The following is a 14,783-nucleotide window of genomic DNA, read 5'->3' as shown; positions in this document are numbered from 1 at the left end:
GCCACCTGAGCCATACTCTAAATTCTTATGCAGTGCCCTTCTTCTTTCAAGCTTCTGCAACCTCCTAGGAGACTGAAGCCCTTTCATTGCCAGCAGGTAACTTCTGACAATATGTTGGTCCAGAGAAGGGGTATTTAAGATATAAACAGCACAAATTGTCTCATTTGATCTGGAAATTACATGCCTTTCAGTATTTTTTGGTGAGTGGAAGCTCCAACCCTGGAAGCTTCCACTCTCCAAAATGAGAATTATTGGAGTTGACCAGGTTTATAGGTTGAATTTGGACTTCTAAATTGCTTGTATTCTCAAAAGTCCATGTTGCCTTTCAAATAATTAGGTTTTTGGAATCATATTTGTCAAGGTCCATGCATGCCTAGAGAAAAAACTGCATGGAATGACTGGCTGAATTCACCTGTGGAGAGAGCTGTTGACAGTACAGCTCCAAAGATTTAGATGCTGCATGTAGTATTTTTCTGAGGTAAAAAATACTTGCTCTCTCTTTGTCCTGGATTTCATTAAGTTTTGTATCATACCTTCATTAGTGTTTATGATGAACCAGATGGCTATCTTTTAGAGCTGAAATCCCATTGGTATTTGTTCTTCACATTAATTTAACAATTTAACTAATTTAAAGATAAAATTTGATTTCAGTTATTGAAATTTCAACTCATTTTTTAAAACTGTGTGGCTTCTTCTCAATCAAATATCTAAATGTAATCAGATTTGATAATGCTTTCTGTACCTTTTTGTGTGTAGAATAGTGCTTAGAAAACTGGTAAATGTAATGCATTTATTGCAGTAAATGGGAGAAATGGAGTGAATATTTGCCACCTAACCAGCTTTTTGCCTAACCAGCTTTATGTAATTATCTTTTGTACTCAAAATTTACGATTTAAGATGATAAAAACCTAGCCTTTGTGAATGGTGCACTAGATTGTTAACTTCACTGTATGCTTCAAGTTTCTGTTTGTAGTTGTGGTGGAATATGTGAACTACTTTCCTGATGAAAGTAGTGTAAAGTTCCTGAACATCTGGGACCAGATCTGTGGATTTTTGTGTCCATCTGGTTGCTGCCAAATTTTCCTGCATTATTTTGTACTGCTCAAGTACAGTGGGTATCATTTTATTTAGGCAAAGTATCTATCAGGGACTAAATTTTTGTCACAGGAAATTATTGCTCCAGCCATAACATTCTTTTTTTTGATTGATCTTAACATCAATGTTTCTGGTTGATGAAGTTCCTGTTCTAAATTATAAAACAATTTAGGAAAGGCTTTTGATTTCCTTGAGTTTTCTCAAAGACTTTATTAGTATTGTGTTTTAATACCTCCCTTCAGGTAGTTGTAGACAGCAATAAGGTCTTCCCTGAGCTTCCTCTTCTCCAGGCTAAACAATCCCAGCACCCTCAGCCTCTCCTTGTAGGGCTTGTGTTTGAGGCCTCTCACCAGCCTCATTGCCCTTCTCTGGACACATTCAAGTGTCTCAATTCTTTAATTGAGAGGCCCAGAATTGGACACAGTGCTCAAGGTGTGGACTAACCAGTGCTGAGTACAGGGGCACAATGACTTCCCTGCTCCTGCTGACCACACTATTTCTGATACAGGCCAGGATGCCATTGGCCTTCTTGGCCACCTGGGCACATTGCTGGCTCATATTCAGCCATCTGTCAATCAGTACCTCTAGTTCCCTTTCTGCCTGGCTGCTCTCCAGCCACTCCAACCCCAGCCTGTAGCGCTGTGTGGGGTTGTTGTGGCCAAAATGCAGCACCCAGCACTTGGACTTCTAAGTCTAGAAGTGCACGCTGTATGTTCTTAACCTGACTGTGTCTCGCATATTAATGGATTATACCTTGGTGTTCTACCAAAAGAAGAAAAGGCACTGTGGTTATCAGTAGTGGTGTGGAATATATATTGTAAGTAACTATGACACATTCTCCATGCCACAACTCTTCAGATTTTTGTAATTTTCCAACAACTGTCTTCAGATGACACAATCTAGATAGCCTATCTCCGTAGAAGACAAGGAGAAAAGGTAGTCTTTTGTCCTAAGCATTAGGACTTCAGAATGACTTTGATTAATAATCCAGATTTTATTTTCTGAAAAAAGTTATTATTTTGCATTCTTTTTTTTTTCTGAACAAATCAGAACTGTCATGTCAGAAAATGTTTCTTTCTTCTCCTATTTTATAGTTCTTCATGAGTCATTATGTGCAGATTTTACACTCCCAGTATTCTTTCAAATAGGAGGTTTCAAACAGAAGATCTTTTGAAGGTTCTTGTGTAGACTTTTCAGGGAGAACAATAGAGTTCTGATGGTGAAGGCATAAAACATTCCTGAAGTACTATTCTTTACTATAAAAGAGTATTATGATTGAAATTACTGGAATCAAAATAAGGAGAAAATATTTTAAAATCTTAAAATAGCAATATGAAGTTTTATAGTATTATATTTGTGTATGTGTATATATATATATATATATATAAAATTCATACTAAATAGCCCAATAGACATCTGTGTGGTTTAGACCCAATGGGTACCCAAATCCCATGCAGCTGCTCACACAACTTTCCCTTTTCCCTGGTGGGATGGGAAGGAAAACTGGGAGCAAAAATCCAAAATCACATAGGTTCATACAGAGTTTAATAGAACAGCACAAAGAATGAAGAAAAGCAATAGCAGTCACAATGATGCTAATGAAGTAATATATAAAGGGAGTGATTGAAGACCCAACCAGCTCAATCCACACTGCTGTGTGCCTAAAAACCACTATGCCCCACTAGTGCTCACATCAGTACAGTATGACATACCCTGTTGGCTGGCTTGGCTGGCATCCTGGGTGTGGACCCTCCGACTTCCTGTGAGAAAATTAACCCTATCCTAGCTGTACTCAGGACAACATCTTTACTTAATTAACTTCAGGTGGCAGATGATGTCTCTGAGGTTAAAATCACTGTCCAAACTGCCTGGAAAAATCTGGTAACACTGTAAGTGTGATTGTATATTGAAAACAGTGATACTGGTCTTTCCTTTTGACATTCACTGAATTCACAGTCAAATATTTCTGAAAAAAAAAAAATTACCTGATAAATCAGAGGAAGATTCCCCTGAGGCTGTTTGTTGTTTGAATTACTGGGTCGGGTTTTTGTTTGTTTGGTTGTTTTTTTTTAAAATTATTTTTAAAATGTAAGGACTAATGAGTGCAAAACAGTATTGTTGATATGTACCTATGTCTTTAAGGAAGCAGGGAGAGCAGAGAAAGGCAGAAAGCAAAATGCAAAATCTGCTTTACTCTGAGACTGAAGGTGGATATTGTCTTGACTCTGTATAAAGCTAATTACAACAACTGTGGAGATCTGTTGAAGATACAAGGTTGCATTTTTATCTGCATTGTTCCAAGGCTTTCTTTTTCCTCTAGTTCTCCATATAGCAAGAACTACTGAAAATTTATTTTGTTATGCAGGGTCCTTAATGCATAGTTGACCAATATGAACACTGATACAGTTTCAGGCTATGATGTTTTTCCACTGAAGTTTACATGAGTATAGTCAAAGCATAATGTCCTACAGCTTTCAGTCAGTCTTACCATTCTGACTTCTGCATTTCTCTTTTGTCTTCAGGAAGTCCGTTATCCATGAACAGTATCCTTGTGGCTCTTAGATTCCTAATATCTATGCACAATGGGATATAAAGGAACAGCATAAATTTGTGCTTGGCAAGTCTTTTGTGTGTTCCTGTATGGGGGGTACAAGCTAGCACAGTACTAATCGCAAGTTGTGCCAGGGGAGGTTTAGGCTGGATGTCAGGAAGAAGTTCTTCACAGAAAGAGTGATTGGCCATTGGAATGGGCTGCCCAGCGAGGTGGGGGAGTCACCATCACTGGAGGTGTTTAAGAAGAGACTGGATGGGGCACTTGGTGCCATGGTTTACTTGATTAGATAATGTTGAATGATAGGTTGGAAGCAATGATCTCAAAGGTCTTTTCCAACCTGGTTAATTCCATTCTATTTTATTCTAATTCTAGCTTAATTTTTATAATGACACTTAATTATCAGGATTTAACATAGTTATCTCAGATGGACAAAACACTGAGTTTAATAAACTTCACTGCTTTGAAGGTTTCAGATTTATTATATTGGAATCAATATATTTTAGCAGATTTTGTGGGCCAGTTGCTACAAGTACTACCCGAGCAAAATGTTGCAGTTGAGAAGTGTGTATATGAAACCTGCTCTCAATGAACATGATGGTACTTATTGTAGGCTGTAATATGTGGGCAGACTACAGTGAAATGTGGATCTTGGGAGCTGCCAGTGCTTTATAAGGATGATCTTGGCATACGACTATGAGAACATTAGTCACACCAAAATTTTTGTGAAAGCAAGCTCTCTGATTGCATGAGGCTGTTCGCTTAGATGAGTGCAGAATTTGAGAAAGCTAATGACTCATTCTGATACCAAGGAGGTGGGAAAAAGGGTCATCAGTTTTTGCTTTTTGTAGTATTTTCCATGGCAAGCTGTAGGCCCAAAAAAAGCCAGTTTACAGCACAGTGAGAAGTGACAGATTTAGTCACTACTTCATAATCATGTTTTTTGGCAGTATACTACGCTAACCTTATGCTTCTGGGTTTCTGCTGATCATCCAAAGAAGTATGAAAATAATTGCTTTTTCCTCCTTGAAACTTTGCTAGAAGAAAAGCTGCCAAATTGGTATTCAAAACTTCCAGAAGTTTTGAGAGGAAGACTAGGACATTTAGAAGACCACCTGCAAATAAAATAATAGAAAAATTCTTGGAGCACATATAAGAGATACTTATAGCAAGATACCTTTGGAACTCTGCAGTATTTCTGAATGCAGTTGCCCATCTTTAAGACAGCTAAAACCACAGCTTATATCTCTAAATAGTTCTTAGATGAGATTTTAACCTTGTTTTGGCCCTGCGTGGGCCAAATGGAAGGAAAATACAGATAAAATCTTCAGGATATTTGTGATGTTGCAAATTCATACCCACGTGTTGTGACTTACGTCTAGGAGTCATCAAGGAGTCTTAACTACTTTACTTGTGAATGGCTGAGATGACATGCAACAAAGTGGTCTTGATGCTTGGGGTACCTGAAAAACAATTCCTGCAATTTTAAAAACACATGAGGACCTCCAGGTGAACAATGGAAAATGTTTTGGAGTTATCTTGCGGGGTTTGTAAGGGACTATAAAAATCTGGCCATCCCCTTCAGTAGCCTCCGCCTCTCCGTGGTCCTCTAGGATGGTGAAGCCTATCTGAAGATATGTTCCACACAAACAGAAGTAGTGCCTCTGCCACTCCAGTTAATTGGTTTAGAAAGGTTCCACCTATAATTTGCCTTTCACAAACAGAGCTCTCCCTGACTGAGAGGTGAAACAAACTCCTAAACACTTAGATACTACATGGTGTATTATCTCTGGCTGTCAAAATTGATGCTTTTTGACACAGTAATTAGTGTCTTGAAGAACTGTCCGGTTAACCTGGGCTCTGAGGAAAACAGGATACTATGTTTAGGGTAAATCTGAACTCATTTAAACACCTGGAAGCAAGAAAGTTTTGTGTGGGTGTGTTTTTTTTTTTGTGTGTGTGTGTCTGTGTCTGTGTATTTTGTTTTGTTTAAAAAAATAGCCTGAGGGAAACTGTTCCTTCAACCACCTTTCATATGTCATGACACCAGAAACTATGTGGAGTTAATACAGCTAAAATAATATTTTGTTTTCCAGAATTCCACAAACTTTACTTTGTTTGTTTGTTTGTAAAGGTGATGACATAGAAAAATATCTCCCCCATTCAGTGGTGCAATTTTGCTTAAACTATTCCCTGGTTAATTTCATTAATACTGTATTGATCATCAGAATAGCATTTTATGATTTGCTTTTTTATTAAACAAATTTCTTTCACAAATAGCAAACCAATTTTACATTGAGGGAGAAATATATGAGACAGGCATGCAGTGAGGTAAATAGGAACTGAGATCAAATACAGTGCTTCCAAATAGATTCATATAGTGAGGCTGAAAAATGATTGTATTGTCCTTAGCAGAGGTGGAACGCTTTCGGCTGGCGTAATGGTTTGTGTATAAGGAGTAAAGAGAATAATCCAAAAAGGAAATATGAAGCATGAAATTAGCAATTGAAACTAAATCAGTAAGTTTGCTTGTTAGGCAGTTACAGCAGTAGCTGTAATGACAGGGGGGAACCCCCACCAGCTTTGGCAATCTGTTGGACTTCAGAACAAATGAAATGACACTGCTACATTCACCTTCATCCTTTTTCTACTAGGTTTATACATTTCTTTGCACCTTCTCTCCCCTGAGCCTGGTCAGTGAAGCTGTTTCATTAGTATCAGGAATTAGGAGGCTGGGACTTGGTGTTCTACTTGAATCCAAAGTTTAGTGAGTTTAGATCTGATTATAGTTTGTGAAATGGATAATCTGAAACATGGTTTCATTTTACAGCCCTAGGGCATTTGGTGTTGGCCCAGGCAAATTTGCTTCACATCCATGAAATTTTTATTCACTGAAAAAAAAAAGAAAAAATTTTGGAGGATTGCTAAGCACTGAAGTTAGCCAAATCCCTTTGTAATTGCAAGCTTCTTTCAGTGGTGATTGAAGTCTCCTGAAATAGCATTCTACTATCATAAATGCTAAATAAGAGTCTAAATATGCCTATTTTCTCCTTATGTTGCTTCACTGCTTCTATAGCCTAATCATTGTGGAGACCTGCCTTTGTCTTTTGCCTTTGTGTTGTGCTTTGCATAGCAGCATGTTCAACTGCCTGCTGTCCGTTTGGTTGTATCCAGATGTATCCTGCATGGTTTACCTCCGATGTGCCGAAGAGCGCAGTCTTTAGAAAATGGACATTCTTATTTTGTCAGGTGCATTCACTCAGATGGGGTTCCTTTCAATTTCTCCAGTCAACATCAACAGCCCTCTTTTGCATCAGTCTTGTCTGGGTCATTTTGGTTTTGATGAGGTCTTGTCAGTCATTATGTGTGTTTCTGCCTTTTTCAAGGTCCAGAGCAGGACTGAGAACCCTGAAGGACTTCTTCTCTTGCAAACCATTCAGTGGTTCATAGTATGGACTTATGAAGTTAAGAATCTGTGTGGGCTTGGTAACTTAGTGTAACATGCACAAGCTGTTTGTGCCTTGATGTTCATCTGAGATCAGGACTTGTCTATATTAGGATATTACCACAATATAAGCAGAAGTTTTTGTTCCGGGCAAACAAAGATTCACTGACTTGATGAAATTATAGAGCAATAGCAATGCTATGAAATCCTACGCTAAGTGATAGTAAAGGAAGTCTTGCTATTGATTCACTGGGGTTAGATATTTAATCCAAGTACTCACCTCTAATTCTCAGTTCGGTAGCCCCCAGTGTCATAAAATGTGATCTATCAATGGCAACCTGAGTGGAATGAAATACAGCACTACCCAGTTGAACTCTGCATGCAGTTCATCTAGAGAGGGAAGGGAGATAAGGAAGGGAAGGAAAGGAGGGAGGGAGGAAGGGAAAGAGGGAGGAATTTGGAAGGAATTCAGAAGGAAGGGAGGGAGGAAGTGAGGAAGGAAGGAAGTGAGAGAGGAAGGAAGGAAGGGAGTGAGTTAGGTAGGTTCTAATGTTACAAAGATTGAGATAATTCAAAGCTTCCATCACTCAGTGCTTTCTCAGACAGACAAGGCAGGCATCCTCCTGGTGTTATAACATTCTCTGAAGCAAAACAAGAGACTTGTTTTCTAGGAGAAATGTCTTGTAGCTGCATCTAGAAAAGTGCTAGTGTTGTCTTCTGAATAATACATGATACATGGGTGATGGATTCATTACTCCAGGCTATCTTTTGTATATATTTATGTTCCTGTTCTGAGGGTTGTTTTTTCCCATAAGATACGTGTTTAAAATCACCATCTTTCTTGTAGTTTTAAGATTGATGGGTATGGAACTAACAACACTTCTAAGGGAGAAGTGCTGTTCAGTGAACAGAGTACAGGTCTAGGGAGCTTTTATTATTCTATGTCCATTGAGTGACAATAGCTATGGAGATTCATCTTTCTGTGCCTCGTTCCTCTCCCTTTAGAGCAGCCATAAGGATAATAATCTTTATGGCATACTTTGAGAAAACATTAGTACTAAAACACTGTACAGGGACAAGTTATTATAATTAAAGTCTAGATCTTTTATTAGTGAAAGTAATGCAATATTTTGTTAAGAGCAACCTGCATGAAATTCTGTATTTCTTCTGTAAGGATCAGAGTTCAGTTCAAATATCAAAAAAGTATACTTTCTTCACTCCCTACCATAAGAAGGGTACACTTGTGATTACCATGGCGGTACACTAATCTTTAGTGCCAGCAATTTGGCTGCATCTGTTGACCAAGTGCTGTACTGCTTTTCTGTTACAGAATTCAGTGCATACTGAGTATATGATTTGTATTTCTTTATGTTACAGAATGCACTTTCATCACCATGTAGCTACCTTTCAAGCCACGTGTTTTAATATTAGAAGACTTTTCCAATCCAGTGTTAAACTCCTTTTTTAATAGAGGTGAATAAATAATGCATTTAGCACAGATTTTCATATCAGAAATTAAGGGGGCAAAAAAACCCCTGCCTGTGCAACTGTTAATAATACAGCTTCCCCAAAGTTGTGTATTGCTGTTGACTCTGAGGGCTTTTCTATTTAGTGAGAGCCAATATACATGAATTTAATTTTATATATATCTGTTTGTTCACTTTAATATTAATATGTATACACACACGTATCAGTCAACACATCTATGTATGTGTGTATATATATATATATATATATATATATATATATATATATATTTTCACAGATTCACAGCTTGCATTGGATTGGAAGACACCCTCAAAGATCATCTTGTTCAAATCACCTGCAGTGAGCAGGTACAGCTTCAAGTAGATCAGGCTGCCCAGGACTGCATTGTCTGATCTTGAATGTCTCCAGGGACAGGCATCAACCACATCCTTGGGCAATCTGGTCCAGTATTTTACCACTGTCATTGTAAATAACTTCTTTATATCTAACCTAAATCAACTCTCTTCCAGTTTAAAAACCACTGCCCCTCATCCTATCGATACAAGCTCTTCTAAGGAGTCCTTCCTCAGCCTTCCTGTAGGTCCCCCTCAGATATTGAAATGTAGTTATAAGGTCTCACTCATGCCTTCTTTTCTCCTGGCTGAAGAGTTCCAATTCTTTCAGCCTGTCTTCATAGTACAGGTGCTCCAGCCCTCTGATCATCTTTGTGGCTGTCCTCTTGACATATCCAAGCAGGTCTATGGCCCTCTTGTGCTGAGAGTCCCATAGCTGGACATAGTACTCAGGTGAGTACTGTATGTATATATATAATTTGTCAAATAATGAAAGAGGCAAGCCAGGAGATTTAGATGTTTATGGCTGTTTTCAGTGATCTCAGCTTTCATCTTCAACTTTGAAGTCATAATCTGTCATTAATTTTTTAATGAAAAAGTTACACCAGTTTTTAAATCTCAAGTTAGAAAAGGGGATCTGCATAAGTGAGAGAATTGAGAAAAGTAATTTTAATACTGCAAAATAAGTATTTTTTAGCTGTTGTTTATGAAACTGCTCTCTTCCCAAAACATTGCTGTTTGAATAATTTTGTGTATTTTTGAAGAATGCATGCACTTTCTTTTTGCTCATAGAAATATGCAGACATATTACACAAAATGTACTGATGCACAAGAACTTTATTCTGTCTCAGAGAGTTATATATGGTCCTCTCAGTTTTTTCTGTGCTTAAGATAGTTTGGTCATTGATTCTGTGTTTTTAAACATGTGGTTAAGGCTGCTTCTATTCTGTTTTCAAACACTGAAGAACAGTAAAAATTGTACTGTTGCTCTCCATATGGGAAACAAAGACTCTTTAATGTAATCTAAGGGTTAGAGAGCAAATATATTTGAATTGCAGTGCTATAGTTCTTGGGAAAAACATGATCTAGCTGAAATATTCATTATAGAAGCTGATCTTCTGAAAGATTAGCATGGAACTAGATGTGTGGGTAAAAAGCAGATTTGAGACCAGACTTTCTGAATTATGCTTCTGCCCAGGCTTGAAATGTGTCCTGCAGAGAGCTCCCCTCTCCTGATCTTAACTTACATCATCTGTCTACCAATAATTACCTGCTCAACTTTATCTGATGTTCTCTTTATAGAGCTTGATTTGTACAAAAGACTTTGGCATTCATTGATAGTTGTCATGGTGTTGCATATTATTTCAGTCAGAACTGCTTATACTTTCAATAAAAATCAGTAGAATAGGTCAGAGATTCCAGACTTTCAGCTGCTGAAAATAAACCCCTTTCTATTTAAAAACACCCCAACCAAACAATATGAATTATACTGGTTTAAACACTCATAAAACTGTCTGAGTATCCCTCATTCTGTTTTTGCAAAATTATTTAATTTCCTTCTTCTATTTAGGAAGTCTTCCCTCCTGAAAATACTATCAGCTTCATCTGTCTCACAAGTTTTTATTCAGCTGATCATGGTATGAGCAGAAATTCAGTTCAGACTTTCAGTGAGAGGTCTGACTGAGCAGAACATTTTTGATCTACAGTGAACTGTGTGAAATCTGATCAGTGACATAGTAATAAAAATTGTTCTTCCAGTATGTCTTTGTGAACACCTGAAATCACTGATTTTTGCAGAGGCCAGCTTTTAGTCATTAGTGACCTATAATGGACATGACCTGGCAACCAAGCAGGGAAAGTTTTACCCAATTAAAAAATCCCCTGACTCATCCAGTCTCTTTAAAGTGAAGAATCTAAATAATAGATTGCATGAAGATAGATGTCTTTCTCAGCAGCTACTTTGTTTCATTCTTCAACAAAAAGGGAGAAGAGAAAGAAGATGGGAGTCAGCTAAGTGAGATAAATGTGAATGAGGGTCTGAGAATATGAGGAAACAGACTTAATAAGAACCAAGTGAAAGAATGCTTCAATAATTTAAAGTATCTATAAATCAGTGAGGGAGCTTGTGACACTTGACATAAGGAACAGCAACAAGAATGGTAGCGATCCATCAGCTGTATTGAAGAATGGATAGAGTAAAAGTGAGACATCAAGGAGTAAAGCAAATGGCAAGCATGCTCTAAGAATTTTATTTAGAAAATGCAGGAGGCAAAAGTCTTTCCAAACTACAAATGGTTTCCCTCACACTAAGAAATACCCTATTTTGTAAATATGTGTAATATGCAAATTACAGAAAGAATCTAAGCATCTCTTAGTACAGCCTAAAAGTTTTCTTATGTATAGACTTAAGGTATTTTGGTAATTTTTGGGATATTTTTCCTGGAAGAATGCCAGGTATGCTCATGTAATTTTTTAGTGTGACTGATGTGCAGCAAGTCTGCTTGGTTTTAATCTGCTTCTAGTTTCCTGATAGAATGTATCGATCTGCATGCAGACACATCATCTCCTCCTTCTCACTAAAATATCTTTAGCGAGGTTCTTGATCTGTTGAATGATTTGGAAGAACAGTTTCCTTCTCCAAGCAGAATATCCATTGCTCAATTAATTCACTTGTATCTGAATAAGTAGCCTTTGAAGAAAGTGAAATCATAAACTGGGGAAAGAATTCCAGAAAGATAGGGTGTAGGCTTATATATACAGGTTGGATGTATGATAGATGGTGGTTTTGCACACTTCATAGTTTCATAGTTTCATAGTTTCATTCAGGGTTGGAAGGGACCACACGGATCATCTAGTTCCAACCCCCCTGCCACGGGCAGGGACACCCCACACTAGATCAGGCTGGCCAGAGCCTCATCCAGCCTGCTCTTAAACACCTCCAGGGACGGGGAAAAACACCCCCAGGGACGGGGCAAACACCCCCAGGGACGGGGGACTTCAGGGACTTCACCTGTAAAGGATTTCATATCTCAGAATTTGCTGTCCTGTCTACATAAGATGTGGTAGAAAGTGACCTATGAGTCAAAGAAATAAAATATTTGAAGTACTGGAGATATTTAGTCAGTAATTTTACCAAATAAGATTTTGAATGTGGTAGTGGGGAATGATGAAATTATCAGAGCAGTTGCAGTTGGCTTGTTTCCTGGGTGTGGGAAAAGATAGTAGAGCCATCTCCATATGGGTCTGTTATTTCTGGAAGGCATTCTTCTTCTGACTAAGAAGATCCTTAGCATGATGACCTTAATGGTATACTGTAGAAGACCACTACAAGACAGCATTTCTGGGAAGAGTTTAGGACTTTATTGAAATGATTTGGTGGTGTTCTACTTCTGTTGGATTAAGTGCTACTTAGATCAAATTGAATCATTGCAATTATTTTTCTTTAAATTTAATTGACATTAGAGTGCCTAGAATAGTGCCTTAAGTCCATGAATGTGTTGAGCAAGTGAGAAACTGAAATAAGTTTGAGATCTTAAGTAAATATATATGTACAAAAATGCATATTTCATAAGGAGAGAAAAAAAATATTGTTCTGGGAATTAGGTGTAAATCTGCAGTGCCATTTTAAGGACTTCTCAGAGAAGCACTAAACACAAAAAAATTCAGAAGATTAGTGCTATTGGGTCCTACTAATGGCAATAATGATAATTATCATGTGCATTAACTATATTGCTATTCTGAGTTATGTAGTTATAACAGGACTATAACAGAAAGAAAAGTGTATATAATTAATTTCTAAATTGTCTGGTATGCTTTAGTGCAAATGGCTGAAGCTCTTTAATAGTGGTCTGTTTTAAAAAAATGTTTCTATATATCTCTGAACCTGAAAGCAACAGAATCTTTTAGACCTTTATTTAAGTGATAAATATACACATAAGTTCTCTGTGAAGACACAGAAGACACAACAGAGTTAGGCTGGAATCAAAAAAAAGGAAAAGAATGAGACAAAGTAGAATTAAGCTTATGTTCTGATGAACAATGTACTGGTGTGAAAATTAAAAATTAAACTGAGTTTCAGTGCTTTGCTGAATTTGATCTTAATATACAGTCTGGGGTGCTGAACTGTGTGTAAAGAGCTATGAAATGCTTGCCTGGTGGTTGGGACAATGGGTTCTGACTGAGCCCATCATACTTTCAGTTTCATGATAGTAATGAACAACAGGTAGGGAAAGATATCTTCCTATTGCTTTTATGAAAAGCTTTTAAAGGTTTGTACTGTTTCACAGAAAAACAATCCTGGTTTAGAGAAATTTATTTATTTCCAATGCATAAAGATTAGATGCATTCCACTAACAAAGTCTCAGTCAGTTTCTTTCTTTTCTTATCATAGTATCATAGTATCAGTCAGGGTTGGAAGGGACCACAAGGATCATCTAGTTCCAAACCCCATGCCATGGGCTGGGACACCCTACACTAGATCAGGCTGCCCAGAGCCTCATCCAGCCTGGGCTTAAACACCTCCAGGGACGGGGCCCCAACCACCTCGCTGGACAACCCATTCCAGGGCTTCACCACTCTCATGGTGAAGAACCTCCTCCTCACATCCAGCCTGAATTATAGCCCATTACATTTCTCATTTAAACATTGTGGCAAATGATTCATAATTATCTCAGTTTTAGGAGTATTCATTCTTTACCTTGCCTAGAATTACAATGAAATCTTGGGATTTTTTTCTATTATGAATAAATTAATTTTCCTCTAGATCAGGTGCATTAAATTTTAACTCATTTATTACAGTTGCTTTTGCAAATTTAGCTTTTCATGATTCAATTTCCTAGACAAGGCCAATGATTATAGTATTAATTAATTCTACATATAGTATTTGCCCTAATAAATTTCACCTATTTAGTCTTTTGATCAAGAGTGACAGATTAGAGAGAGATGGATTTTGATTTCTTCATTTATTTATATTTGCTATAGGACAAAAAGCAACTGCAACAAAAAACCCAAACAAACTCAACAACCCAATCCTGTAATGTCTTTATATTTGTGGCTCACTGCCAATGTAAGGCAGTGAACTATTAAACAGGGTTAAAATTCCTCCTTAAACAGTCAATATGTAATAATGAACACTGAATTATAAATGGAAATATGAAGCCTTGAAAACTTCTATCTGGCATTTTTGTGTAAGAAAAATAAAGAAAAGAAAGGATAATAAGGCATTTTTACAGATTGTTAGGATCCCAGATTATACTCATCTACTTTTGCATGGTCTTCTCAAAGTGGCTGCAGCTTCTGCCTGGATCTTTTTACTGCCTCAGTAGCAGCAGCTTAAGATATCCACAATAGAGGCTTTGATGTGGTTTTGTATTTCCCAGTCCTTAATATTTCCATGATCTATGTGGTATTCCCTGCAGCACCAAAATGTAAGGACAAAATAGAGCATATTTGTAGGGCTGAATTCATCATTACTTGCAAGTTCTACCAAGATAAGAAAACATAGAAATACGTTGTTCACAGTGGAAGACATGCAATGTGGAACTGACAGCAATATCGTATTGCCCAAGTGTGGGCTGGAGCTGTTCAGGTGATTTGAAACCTCTCGGTGACAGCAGCCTTATCAGGCAGGACTGGATCTCACCAGTGCTGTCACATTAGCTTGTCAGATTGCACTCTACTCCTCACTTCACCTCTTGCCACAGGAACTTAGAGCTGCATCTGTAGCAATGTAAAAATGCTCTGTGCTCTGTGCTAGCAACAAATAACTTTTAAGACCTGCTGCCACCCTGCCTTGGAGGAAGGGTTTGACGAAGGTTCTTTATGGATACCTAAGGAGTGAGGAAAGGCAGATTTATCAGTTGCACATTTCTGC

This window comes from Melanerpes formicivorus, unplaced genomic scaffold (genome assembly GCF_026170545.1).
Source record: "Melanerpes formicivorus ecotype bairdi unplaced genomic scaffold, bMelFor1.0.p_v2 SCAF_17, whole genome shotgun sequence".
NCBI lineage: Eukaryota > Metazoa > Chordata > Aves > Piciformes > Picidae > Melanerpes > Melanerpes formicivorus.
This window is presented reverse-complemented; position numbering follows the sequence as displayed.